Here is a 13889-nt window from a genome sequence, read left to right on the forward strand (position 1 = left end):
GGGTTTAACACGGCCAACCTGCTGCATTGCTAAGAGCTGACACTGACACAGTTTATGTCCCCTGCTCTGGCAGCAAATTCACTCTTTTGAAGTGAAAAGAAGCTCACCAACAGTGGGAACCTGGCCTACCAATGGGGTTCTACGGCTTCAAAAGGAGCTATATCAGGTTTTCTGTTAATGCCAGGAACTGAACAGTAAGGCACATAAGAGAAATAGAGGTCAAACCAAACCCTGTCCAGGTAGAATCATAGAATCATAAAATCATAGAATGGTTTGGGTTGGAAGGGACCTCAAAGATCATCCAGTTCCAACCCCCCTGCCATGGGCAGGGACACCTTCCACTACACCAAGTTGCTCAAATATTGAGGTAAACGACTGCTGTGGGAAACAACTACCCCAAATGTTGAGGTAAACAACTCAGAGTCAAATTGCTGCTCCTCTTCTGTTTCTTCCAGCTAGTGAATGTCAAAATTAACACACTACAAAAAGGTATATAATTCTATTTTTAAAGCAGTTAAATAAGAAACTGGCTGGTAGTTTTCATTGTGGAATTTTGTACAATAAAAACACCTTTGAATTTTGTAAAAAGCACAGGGTTGTGAATATATTAAAGCACCAGCTTGGAATGCCATGTCTTCTTATTTTTCTATGGTGTTCAGACTCCACCTTAGACCTTTACCTTCTGGTCCTGAAGCAGGGACACCTGCTCCGTATCTTAGAGCACAACCAACGGAGAACAAGGAGATCTACTGAAGACGTAGGCGAGCATTTGCAATAACAGTCAGCAGCAACAGGGCTTGATCTAACACCTACCAAGGCCAACGCTACCCATTGGCTCAAGCTCTTACTCTTGTAGGAGAAAGTTTGCACAAGCAGCAATCCCAGGGACTGGTTGGAAGCCCGATGCTGAAGTTGATGAGCTTTTCCTTTGGTGTGAAAGAAAGATGCAGGCTAATTTAGACACAGACTGAGTTCTTGCCTTTTGTGTTGAGCATGGCAAGATCACATCTCCTTCTGAGAGCCAGTATTAGCTTGGCTGCCATGGCTGGAATTAGCTAATAACCTGATGACAGAGCCAAACCCATTTAATTAACGGTTTTAACACTGCTTTTGTTTGGCTCTACCAAAAGGAAGTGCTTGTTATTACTAAACATCTGGGACTACTTAGACTTCCATTGACTTCCCTGGGAGCAGAAACAGCTTTCTCGAGGAATAAGCCTCAGGAGTAAAGCACAGCATGTCTCATTTGGATGTCTCTGTTAGCAGCACAAGCAACCGAGAAGTGACATGAGCCCGCTCTGGCCAATTCTGTTATTCTGGATGGGATGAGGAGCATGAGGGAAAGAAAATATGAATAAAAGAGAAAAGAGAGGAAAAACAGGGAGAATCGGGAGCTTTCCATGATACTATTCCTCAAAATAGTGGCACCTAGATGACAGCCCCAACTCTTGCCTCCCCAGTCTGCTCCTGTGCCTGCAAGGAGACCACATGCCACAGTACCTGATCCTGCATCAAACGTAGCCATTACTCATACGTTACACATCTTTCCGCCAGTTAGTCTCATTGTCCCCATTGTCCTAATAATTTGGCACGATACAGGCTGATTTGACTGTGATTTTGCAATCAAAATTTGCACCCCCATTCATTGCATTTTCATAAAGTCCTTGCAACAGCCTCTGTTGATGCAAAGAGGGCTCATGCTGTTAAGCCAAGGAATATCCTTCTGGGATTCTGGGATATGTATTGGAGCATATGGGATTTATGTGCCCAAAGTAAATTTTTTTTTAAAAAATTGTTTCATGCAACAAGTGGCTTCCTCTGCAGCTCTTTGCATGGGGCAGGACAACAGATCTCTTTCAAATATTTCCTACCACAGTTTGCTGTGGTTTGTTCCCAAAAATGATCCTCTGCAAGTGGGATCAAGAAGATGCAAGTACTGGAAGCACTAGAAACACTTCCAGAGAGAGTCCCTAAAAGTTCAACAAGTCATGACTCATGTTGGCCGTCCACGGAAAGTCCAGTCTCAGTCTCCAAAGGCGTTGGCTTTTCCTGTAAAGCCAAGACAAAACAATACCCTAGCAGAGTACCAGAGCCTCTGGCTACAGACCTCTCTGCAGGGACCCTGCTCAGCCCTGATCTAGGCATGGTGGATTAGTATAAAACCCACTGAATGCCTCCTAATATTTCGGGAGGCCAGAGCATTTCCCTTCCTCTTCCTATCTATTCCCTACACCACTCAGTACCCTCTTACCTGCCTGGGAAGAAAGAAACCAAAACCAGAACCTGAACTCCCTGTATCTCCATAAGAGAGAAAAATACGTCTTGCCTTGCATGGCAAGGTATCCTCTGACCATATCTATTATTTTCCATAAACAGTTGTCTATTCTGTTTGTGTACACATGTGCAAAGGCACAGATGCATGCAGGCTAGTGTAATACATCACTTCAGGATTAGCTTTGTTTAACCTAAATTAGAACAGCCTGTACTAAATGATCTTCTATAATAACAACCAGCCCGTGGTGCTGGTGCTGTGGATTCCTATTTCATGCCTGTCCATGTGAAGCAGTTTGATCAAGGTTTTCAAAAGCGATCAATTATTTCTTTCAGATGCCTAAATTTGCAGCCCGCGTCTCGCCAATCCTGAGACAAATCTGATTTTCCAGAAAACTGGGTCTGCTTCTTCTCAAAACCATGGCTCTGTAGTGTGTGTTACACAAGCCCTGTAAAAAACTGAGATTCTCCAGATATATATGTAATTCTTTCACTTACTGCTTTCTAATGACAGTTCCTCTGTCAGAGCTATGTTGAGCATCTGAAGAGCTGAAATACAGCAAAGCTGTCCACCAACACCTCCTCTGCCCTGTGGTCTGCTCTCAGAAGGACCAAGTTAAATATCTCCTCACTTGCAGAGCAGTCATTCGCCTGTTGTTGTGACTTAATTTGAGTGAAAGGGGGAAATTATCCATAAGGAAAGAACAGAAATTAAATCTAGGATCTTCTGACAACTTTGCAACTAAGCAGCCAGAGCATATTTCGGTCTCATGGGTCATGGATTGGTGAAGGTCAAAACAGAATTCAGCAAGAAACAAGAGGAAAGGGGGATGAGAGGAGTTGAGAGCCATCAGAGAGTTCAGGGTGAGTGATGGGAAAAGGAAAAAATAAAGTGTTGGTACAATTCCCTCCAAGCAGCGGAGAGCTGAAAATACTCCAGAGGAACAGGCAGTAATAGGTACCTACCCACCTCTCCCCAACCTGAGAGGTTAGAGGAGACCTGTGAAGCTTCAGCCCATCTCTTGTACTAGAAAAGTGAGAAGAGAGCCTAGGAAATAGAATCATAGAATGGTTTGGGTTGGAAGGGACCTCAAAGATCATCTAGTTCCAACCCCTCTGCCATGGGTAGGGACACCCTCCACTACACCAGGCTGCCCAAAGCCCCATCCAACCTGGCCTTGAACACTTCCAGGGATGGGGCTTCTACAACTTCTCTGGGCAATCTGTTCCAGTGTTTCACCACTCTCAGTGCAAAAAATTTCTTCCTTATATATAATCTAAATCTCCCCTCCTTCAGTTTAAAGCCATTGCCCCTTGTCCTATCACTATATACCCTTGTAAAAAGATAAAAATAAATAAAAGATAAAAAATAGATAACAAAGGAGCAGAAATGACGGATGATAGAAGAAGTGAAAGACGGAAGGGAAATGTAATAGAGAAGAGGGTTTTAGCACAATTCAGCTCTTTATGATGGGTGACCAAGAAGCGTAACTGGAAACTGAAAAGCATCCAAGAGAGAGGAGTGGGAAAAGATTTGCAACAAGGCAGCCAGAGCTGAGCTGTGTGGAGTGGAGGGTGACACGGGTACCCTGGCTAGGTGACACGGTAGCTGCTGCGAACAGAGGGGGACATCAGCTCACGAGGGGTGACCAACAAAAGTATACAGTAACCGGGGAAACAGGGTGAAACCGAAACGGGAGGGAAAAAAGACTGAATAAGCACGGGAGAACTTTCTGAGGACAGCCCGTCGGGCCCTGCAACATTCTTTCACAAGCAAAGACATTTGGAGGCTGATGCAACACAATACTAAACAAAATTTTGGCAAATATAAGGGAATAGTCCTGCAACACTGGGAGAGTCACTTTTCTCCCAAGCTATTGATCACGGCTGTTCTGTCGTGTTGCGGAGCCAAGTTAGTTCCACAGACTTCCTCCTTCTGTCCATTTCTAGCAGTTATTGCTTCAAAGGGACACATTTTCCGGTTGGTGAGCAGTGTTCTTTATGAAGAAATGTTCCAGAAGGTGACAACAGAAGAGATTTCTCTCTGATTCTGACTTTCCCAGAAAACGGATAGGGGAGTCCAGGGTCCCAGACACACAATCAGAGAAGGAAAAAAACTCATTTTCAGGTAGGGAATCCACCAAGGAGAAGAAGGTTTGGGACAAGCAACTAGATAGGAGGCGTGGGGAGGGGAGAAAAGAAGGGGAGTAAGCACAGATAAATCGGGAATTTGGAAGATAAATAGGATAGGAATGGTCAGGATGAAATCAGAAGCAGAGTGCAGCACTACAAGGCAGAAATAAGGGAAAGGAAGGCTGCAGACCACTTTAAGCTACATTTCTGGATTTAAGCTGGTGGGACAGAGCCTTTATTGTGGTTGTGGATGGCATCAAATGGAGCAGTGGTTAATATGTTGGGAGTAGATCTGCTATTCAGAGGGACCTTCCACATCAGAGCAATGATCCGACAAAAGCTTCATGACGTTCAGCAAAGACCTGCACCCTGGATGGTATAAGCTCATGCAACGCTCCAGCCAAGGGACAAGATGATTGGAGAATACCTTTGCAGAAGAGGACCTGAGGGTCTGGGTGGACAACAAGTTGTCCATAAATCAACATCATGTCCTAGTGACAATGAAATCCAGCTGCATACTGAGCTGTATTTGCAAAAGCTGAGTTAGAAAGTCAAGACATGCTGTTACTTCCCTCTACTTGGCACATCTAACACCACATCTGGTTACTGTGTTCAGCTGTGGGCCTCCTAGTGCAAGAGGAAGACTGATGAACTGGAGTGAGTCCAGCAGAGGACACCAAGATGGTTAGGGGGCTGGAGCATACGATATCTGAGAAAGAGATGGAGGGAGCTAGACTTGTCCAGCCTGGAGAAGATAAATTCTTTGGGGAAAATCTTCTATCAATACTGGAAGGACAGCTACAAAGAAGACAGAATCAGCTCCTCCCAGGAATATTCAGTGAAAGGAGAGTTGCCACTGGGGAAGTTCAGTCTGAACATAAGGAAAAAATTCTTCCTAATGAGAGAGGTCGAATCTCTGGAAAATCCTTGGAGATTTTCAAAACTCGCCAGGGCAAGGCCCTGAGCAACCACTTCTGACATTGAATTTGACCCTGCTTTGATCAGGGAGCTGGACTGGAGCTCTCCAGAGACCCTTTCCAACCTGAATTATTCTCTGAGTCTTTGCAAAACAAGAAGAAAGGGTCGTGCACTTAGGCGAGGAATAAAGTAGCACAGAAACTCCTGAACGACAGCGCCTGGTAGTGGTATTTGCTCCCTGCACTGAAGCTGTGGAAGGGATTTGGCAGTAGAAGTGTCTGGAGAGATGGCAAAAGTGGCTGATGACGTCAGATGTGGGCAGAGTTAATCACATCGTGGAAGTATGAGTTCACATAATGTTTCCTTTTTTTATTATTATTTTTTTATAACGCAGAATCAAAATCAACGTTTTCAAAATTTTGCATGAAAATTATGAAAAACGTGAAGTTGGGAAATCTTTGCTCTGTAAAGCCAGAGCTTCAGTTTCAACTCAGTTGCTCCTAGTGCAACAAGCACATTCTCACACAATTAAAAAAAAAAAAAAAAAAGAAAAAGAAAAATCATTATGATTTTGACGTTCAGTTTGTTTTTATTATCTTTGTTATAGGGTAGATGAGGAAATGTTTCAACCAGCTAATGCTAAATAACTTCCCCCCCAATCCTCATTAAAACAAAACAAAGCAAAACAGAGCAAAACAAAATAAAATGTTAGGCTGTTGAAACTATATAAATATTCTTATGTTTTAACACATCAAATAGTGCTGGGACACAGGAAGAATATAAAATAAAATAATGGCAGTAACATTTTGAAATTCCAGAAGAGGCCTAGGAGGTAAGATTTTCACTCAAAAATGTTTTTTTATTGTAAAACTTCCTTCCATCATGAGTACTTCCATCGTAATTGGTGCTTTTTAATAATATTTACAAGTTTTATGACTCCACTGCTTTTCACTTTAAAATGTTGTAACAAAAAATTCTGGCAAGAGTCGTAGATTGAAGAGTTTCGAAACCCCAGCTTCTTTAATTGTTGCTTACTCTTGGAAAAAACTCTTTGTAACAGACCTCAGCATATGTTCCTTGCCTTACATATGTGATTCGAGACCGTATGTTTCCTCTAATCTATCCCTCGTGTTTCACCACAGACGTCAGGCAAGTCAACAATGCTATCACGCGATCATTGCCATCATTGCTGAACTGGACCCACCACCCCTAAATTATACTCCTTTCCTGTTTGGGAAGAATGATGCCCAGTGAGGTGAAGGGCCAGAAAAAGATTTGGTGCTTCAATTGCCACTCTAGGTATTTAAATCCAAAATCTAAATCTTTGCAGTCCTTCTTCAGCTGCTCATTCTTCCATCTGGTGCCTAAAGTCTGTAGAGGACTATGTTTGATGCTGAAATTCCCTGTGAGTTTAACAGTCTGCTCCTTGGCATACTCAGAAATGCTGCAGACAGCACAAAACTCTTCGTATCTGTGTAAGCCCCAACAGGGCTCTCATGTTGAGCATCTCTCTGTCAAGTCTCCTAAGCTGGTAGGTGTTGCTGAAGCATCGCTGTTAGACAAAGCTCCGTGCAAAGCACAGCTGGAAATAGAGCTGCCGTGATAAAATCCATGCCCAGACTGCCAGTTCAATTCTCTTCCCTGCCCAAATAGTTTTTTCCTACTGCTCAAGCAGTGTCCTCCTTGCTAGTCCAAGGGAAGTGCTGGGTGGACCCTATCGATTTATTCTCAATTTTGCCTCAATTTGAAGAATGTTGTGCCCCTTAAGGAGCACTTAAGTAATCCCTAGAGGAGGAAACTGTGCCCTCAACACAACGAATTGACCGCTGGGACTGCAGAAGGCAGAGGGGAAGAGACTGAACAAGACACTTGGGAAGTACCATGCTCCCATATTGCTTGATGTACTTCCTGCAGAGGAGGAAACTGAGCCACACTGTGCTATACTCTACATGGTGCTCTAAACACTATTCTGTAGGAGAAAAGAGGAAGAAAAGCCACCACATCCTCCAGTTACTGAGCTTGATGAGGAAGGTCTACGGATGCAAACCACCAGTAGCCAGTGCTGTCTCCCTCTATAGCCCCGACTAAGGTATGGTGTCCCTGTCTGTGGCAGGGGGGTTGGAACTAGATGATCTTTAAGGTCCCTTCCCACCTGAACCATTCTATGATGATTTAAGTCACAGAGGAAGGTTAAAACGCAGGTACCATCATGAAGGATTACGACGTCTGAGTCCGCTGACAGACATCTAAATTCCCCTGGGGCATCTACATCTACATGGGCTGTAGGCTGTGACTCAAGTCTCCTGTGAGACTCACAGACCTGCTGCATGGTGAGCTGAACCTCTCTTCGGCCTCCATCAGCTGCATTGACTAGATCTCCACGGGTTGCAAAAGGAACATCAACCACCAGCTCTCAGGGTGATGTCTACATCTAGACACTTATGTATAAGTACCTTAGAATCACAGAATCATTCAGGTAGGAAAAGACCTTTAAGGATATCTAGTCCAACCATTAACCTATCACTGTAAGTCCACTACTAAACAATGTCCCTAAGCACCACATCTACATATCTTTTAAACATCTCCAGGGATGGTGACTCAACCACTTCCCTGGGCAGCCAGTTCCAATGCTTGGCAACCCTTTTCGTGAAGAAAATTTTCCTAATATCCAATCTAAACCTCCCCTGGCACAAGTTGAGGCTGTTTCCTCTTGTCCTATTGCTTGCTACTTGTGAGAAGAGATCAACACCCACCTTGCTACAACCTCCTTTCAGGTAATTATATGTAGAGATAAAGTCTCTGCTAAGCCTCCTTTTCTCCAGGCTAAACAATCCCAGTTCCCTCAGCCGCTCCCCTTAACACTTGTGCTCCAGACCCTTCACCAGCTTCGTTGGCCTTTGGACACACTCCAGCACCTCCATGTCTTTCTTGTAGTGAGAGGCCCAAAACTGAACACAGTATTAGAGATGTTGTCTCACCAGTGCTGAGCACAGGGGAACAATTCCTTCTCCAGTCCTGCTGGCCACACTATTGCTGATACAAGCCAGAGCGTGATCTTAACCCTGAGCTAAAGACTTGAGTCAATTGCCTAAACATAGACGGCTAGTTCGGTCTATGGAAAGAAATTACTGCCATTTGGGATGTTCCTGGGTTTTGGACTACATCGACAGAGTTTGCAGGATAAAGAGGAAACCTAGCTATTCTTGGGTATCAGCTGGAAGCCAGGCAGTGTACCCCAGCGTATCTCAAAGGCAACTGGGCAGTTTGTGGGCATCCAGTCAAACTCAGTGTTGGATAAGAAGCCAGAATTAGTTTGAAAAACAGGTGCTCTGAGTCTTTTGCTTTAACTGGTTGATATGTTAAATCTGCTCTCTGAAGTCCAATGTCAGTTTGTCCTTTCAAACAGTAATCAAAACCTGAAATCAAGACCAACTTTCAACCAGGAAGGTTTTTCATACCTCTCTGCCCGTGCACGTCCAACGTCACGTTACCTGTTTTTCTTCTTTTCCCACGGTGTAGTTGCTTTTCCAACCTCCTCCTTCCTTAGACCGCTCATGAGGAGGCTTTCGAGTAAGTGCAATAAAAGTGCAATGACATCACGTGTTTGTGCTCTACAGAATGTGTCACTTCATTCGATTTGCACCGTGCACTTCCTACTGCTCTTCAGCAGACCGCTGGCCTCACCCACACAAAGTATTCTCAGATGTCTCCCAGCAGAGCACCTGAGTGTTGCACGGTTAAACAAACCACGTACTGTGGTCTGCGGAGCAATGCTTTCAGCATCTCATGGCCCAAACGTGGTGGGTTTTTTTTTTCTTACCACTTTTTATTTCACAACTCACCTGTTAGGATTTTGGTCTTGTGCAAGAGTAGTTATGGGAATAAAGTCTTACCTCAAAGAAAGATCTTGCTTTATTTGGATCAAATAAAATGAGTAGATCTCCCTAACTTTCTTACAACAACAACAAGAACAATAATAATGATGATAATTATTATAGATAATTATATAATTATATAACTATAATAATAATAGCTGTATCAATTAATAAAGACCTAAAAGACATAGCTAAGACACAGCTAAATTTTGCATACAAATATCCAAAACTCCCTTTCTTTTCCACTGCACTGGTTCAGACACCCCCACAAATTAGAAATAAAGACACAACATGCTATCTACATTGGGAAAGTGTAGCCATCATTTTTCTGGTTAAGTCAGTGCAGTTTTTGAAGACGTCCCAGCTGTAAATAACTGAGATCAAGTTACGATCTGTTCACCAGCTAAGTCCTCACAACGTTCTACACCTCTTCCTGCTTGTGAAGTAGTTTAAGCCATCTTCGTGTTTTATTTGGCAGATGGGAGAGGCTAAGACTATGTCCAATACAATTTACATCCCGACTAGGGATAATTTATTAGGTCATGAGACCCAACTCCATGGCAGCTGCTCCTATCCCCCTTCTGCTGTCTTGTTTTGCAGAGCTCCCGAATGCACTCCTCAAGATCCCTGGTACTTTTTCTCAAGAATAATATTACAAAACCTGGCAAAGTTTTCCAGCCAGACACTGTGACAGAGTTTAGAGGGGATGCAGCAGCAACTGGGAAAGGTGTGAAAAACGGGACCTTTGCAGAAAGGTTATGTGAATTGGTTGGTAGTGGAAGGAGGATAATTAAAGCATATAAACAGAAAGAGATGTTTTAAACATTCTGAATCAGCAGGGAAGATGGAAGAAACACATAGAAAATGTAAGTCAAATGTTGGGTGGATTTTTACAGTCTCGGTGGTGGTGTAAATGAAAATGCACATTGGGATCAATCCTGAAACTGGAGGACCTCCTGGAAGAGGCTTTATACGTGGGAAAGGAGTGGACACTTTCCTGTCAGTTTGGACTTAAAGAGATTGGAATGTGAATTATTCAGGATTTCTGAGACAACTTGAATTATCCTGGAGGGTTTTCAGACCAGCCTGAGTGCCTGAATCCCTCTTGTTCTACGAATGACAAACGTGCTTGTTTCTCCCAGGACAATACAACCAGCGTGCAGAAGTTCCTGCTTGGGAGCAACCTGTAGGTGGGACAGTTTCATTCACACCAGTGATGATACAGCTGCTCTTGGTGCTCACTTTTTGCTCTACAAATTTTGCCAACAAAACACCTGGGACTGGCAATGACATTAGGTGATGTTCAGCAGGTTTGATGCATCCACCAAGTGTTTGGACTGGGCTCAGAAGACAACCTGGGTGAAAGCTGGTGATACCTTCAAAAGTGAGGCTTTGCACACAGTAATCATTCTTTTAATGCATTTCCAGCTTTTTCATCCCCAGCTGTTCCGTTTACTCCATCCTGGCCACTGCCTTCCTCTCCCTCTGTTCTTAGCTGGATTCCTCTCATCTGTTTCGAGCTGTCTATACCAAACAGGACATAAACCCAATGAAGCCTGAGCCCAAGCTGAACTTTTGAACTACATTATATTTGAGTAGACTGCAGATTAGGTCAAGGGAATATGTGCACCCATATTTCGTTGAGGATGAGGCCTCTTTTCTTTGTTTATTATTCCTAAAAGATTTAGCTTCTTAGAAATAATATTATCGATTAGAAAAAAAAATCTGCTCTAATTGGAACAGTCGTTTCAGTGCACAAAAATGTTATAATATCAGCCAAGACTATGCTCTAAAGGATGCAGACAAGTATGAATTATGGGCTGGCACTGTGTCAAAAATGCAGCTATTGTTCTCAAAAACAGGATGCAGACCAAGGGGAAATGGTGTCTAGTCTTGACTGTTCATAGTATAGGCAAAAAATACCCCCATAGTCCAACTGAAAAGGTAGAAGGTCAGATTTTCATAGGAGAAATATTTTTTTTGTTTTCCTGTATCTGTTGATTTCCACTGCATGAGGGTCTGGATCACCAAACATGGATAAAAGTATTTGTTCCATCCGTCAGCTTGTGGAGTGTGTTATCCATAACACACACGGAAGACTTCAAAACAGCAGCTGATACCTTATAAAACTGGAAAGTTCTTTTTAAGTTCTGTTTTTTTTTTATCTGAACCTAAATAAAATTCACTTAAAAATCAATGCACTCTTTGGATCTAGGTCGAGAATGAAGAGTAATTTTTATGCATTCCTCAAGTGAGCACTTGTCCACATTACAGTCACACTAAGAGTCCTACAAAGATCAGGACTGTCCTGTGCTGGGTGTGTGTCAAAAAATGTCTGAAGAGCTTTCAGTCCAATGCAATTGAAAATAGGTGGAGAGAAGAACAGTCTGACTCCTTCCATAGATGGGGAGGATCTGCATAAGACCCTCCAAGCACACAGAGATACTATGCAAGTTTGGAGTATCACAGAATCATAGAATGGTTTGGGTTGGAAGGGACCTTAAAGACCATCTAGTTCCAACCCCCCTGCCATGGGCAGGGACACCTTCCACTAGATGAGACTGCTCAAAGGCTCATCCCACCTGACCTTGAACACTTCCAGGAATGGATCCTTATCCAGTAAGTAACTGCTTGCACATAGCTCTTGTAATGCGGTTTGTGTCAGTAGCTCATGCTGCCTCTTTGCAACAAAATGAATTTGAATTGGCCAAGGGTGTAAATGTGCACATGCCAGGGGGTCTGCACTAACCCCAAGGCATCCACACCTTTGCTTAATTTCCATACAACGGCCATTCCCTGTGTCTCCAGATCCCTTGGGGTAGGAGCTAAACTTGAGGCTTCCAGTTTAGCAACTAGACCAGTCTACTCCTCAGCCAAAGCTGGGCTGAACAGGGCTTCTCTGTATTGTTCTACTGGCCAAATGGCTTCCCTCCTCCCTCTCTTCTGTTGACAAAACCCATGTGTGGCTCCCAAAAGGGAACTGGACCCCTAAGATGTTATGAGAGAGAGCATCTTCCTCTGGTTTAGCAATACTCAGATAACAGCTGAGCAGCTCCTCAATGCAATAGAGGGAAGGAGAGAGGGAAGGAGCAGTGAAAACAACCCGGGGGGGCCTGGCAGCAGACTTGCTGCCTCTCTGGGATGGTCTTGGATACAGCAGTAGGGAATAAATCATGCTTTCCCCAGGCTCAGGCTACTCCATGCTACCGTTTTCCTTTCATGCAGTAACATGTGTCACAAATCACGTCTTTGTAACTCAACACTATAACAGTCTGCGAGTACATTCCTCCATCGAGAAAACAACCCCCTGAGGAGGGTTGCTGCAGACAAGCCCTGTGCCAGGGTAAATGCTTCTGGGGAAAGGCATTGGACAACCCTCCCCCAGCAGCTCCATCCTTCTCTTTGACCTCCCCAGGGGTACGTCTCCACAAACGGGGACGGGTGCAGAGAGATGTGTACTTGCTCCATGCGAGCGCCAAGCTGGTTGGCCACAGGCCAACTCTGGCTACATGCTGCATGGCTTCATGTGCCTGAGCTCACAGCTTCCACCCAGGAGCTTACATGGGCACACAGATCCCAGACAGGATTGTCTCATGCCCTACCAGTGTCTCTCTATGTTGACAAGCCCAAAGTGAAGTCAAAGTCTGCAGAGCCAGAAGATGACGTAGCTGTCCTACAGTGCTCCCCACTATTATATTAGGAAAAAGCCTAATAAAACTGGAACCAGCCAATCCCTTGGTCCACTTTGGCTGACAGTGATTACTCAGTAGCCAGAAAACTCACTCAGACATTTAGTGCTGTTTTAATCCAACACGAAGAAAGCCCAGAAAAGACAGCACAATGTGCTAGCATGGCTCACCATGTCTGACCTGGGGAACAGTTCAAAGATTGTAGCTAAGATGATAGAATCATAGAATCACAGAATGGTTTGGATTGGAAGGGACCTTAAAGATCATCTAGTTCCTATACCACCGTGATGGGCAGGGACACCTTCCACTAGACCAGATTGTTCAAAGCCTCATCCAACCTGGCCTTGAACACTTCCAGGGACGGGGCAGCCACAACTTCTCCGGGCAACTTGTTCCAGTGTTTCACCACTCTCATAGTGAGGAATTTCTTCCCTAAATCTAATCTACATCACAAACCCAAGATAGCTAAGCCCAGGCTACTGTCTCTGCACTGTGCATGGAGAGGGAAAGGCACCTATTCAGCCGCAGTGGGTTAAATCATGTTTTGGCCATGCCTTCTGCTCACGAGGAAGCTACAGCAAGCTGAAGAGGAGTGTGTCTTGGTCTGTGTATCTGTATTAATCTTTGGCTTTGGCCAGTGTTTTGTTCACGAGCTGGTCCGCTGGGCAGCTGGGATGTGAGGGATGAGTCTTTGCTATATAGCATGCATGATGAGTCAACACAAGCAGCCCCATTTCCCTATAGGGTCCTGGAGAAAGTTGTGGCTTTTGCTGGATAGCGATGATCCTGTGAAAAATTAGTTTTGATGTCTGTGGATAAAAGAGCAAATAAGGATGGAGCCAGTTTTGCAGTCAATTCACATAAATCTGTGGATGTCCCGCCTAAAGACTGCATTGGGTGCGGTCCATTCCTTCCCAGTGAGGAACCCAGACCTCACTGGGCTTGTCATTGCCTCTGCAATATTATGGTTACACTCCAGCAAAGCAGAGAGGTAGATGGGACA

This window comes from Tauraco erythrolophus, chromosome 1 (assembly GCF_009769465.1).
Source record: "Tauraco erythrolophus isolate bTauEry1 chromosome 1, bTauEry1.pri, whole genome shotgun sequence".
Taxonomy (NCBI): Eukaryota; Metazoa; Chordata; class Aves; order Musophagiformes; family Musophagidae; genus Tauraco; species Tauraco erythrolophus.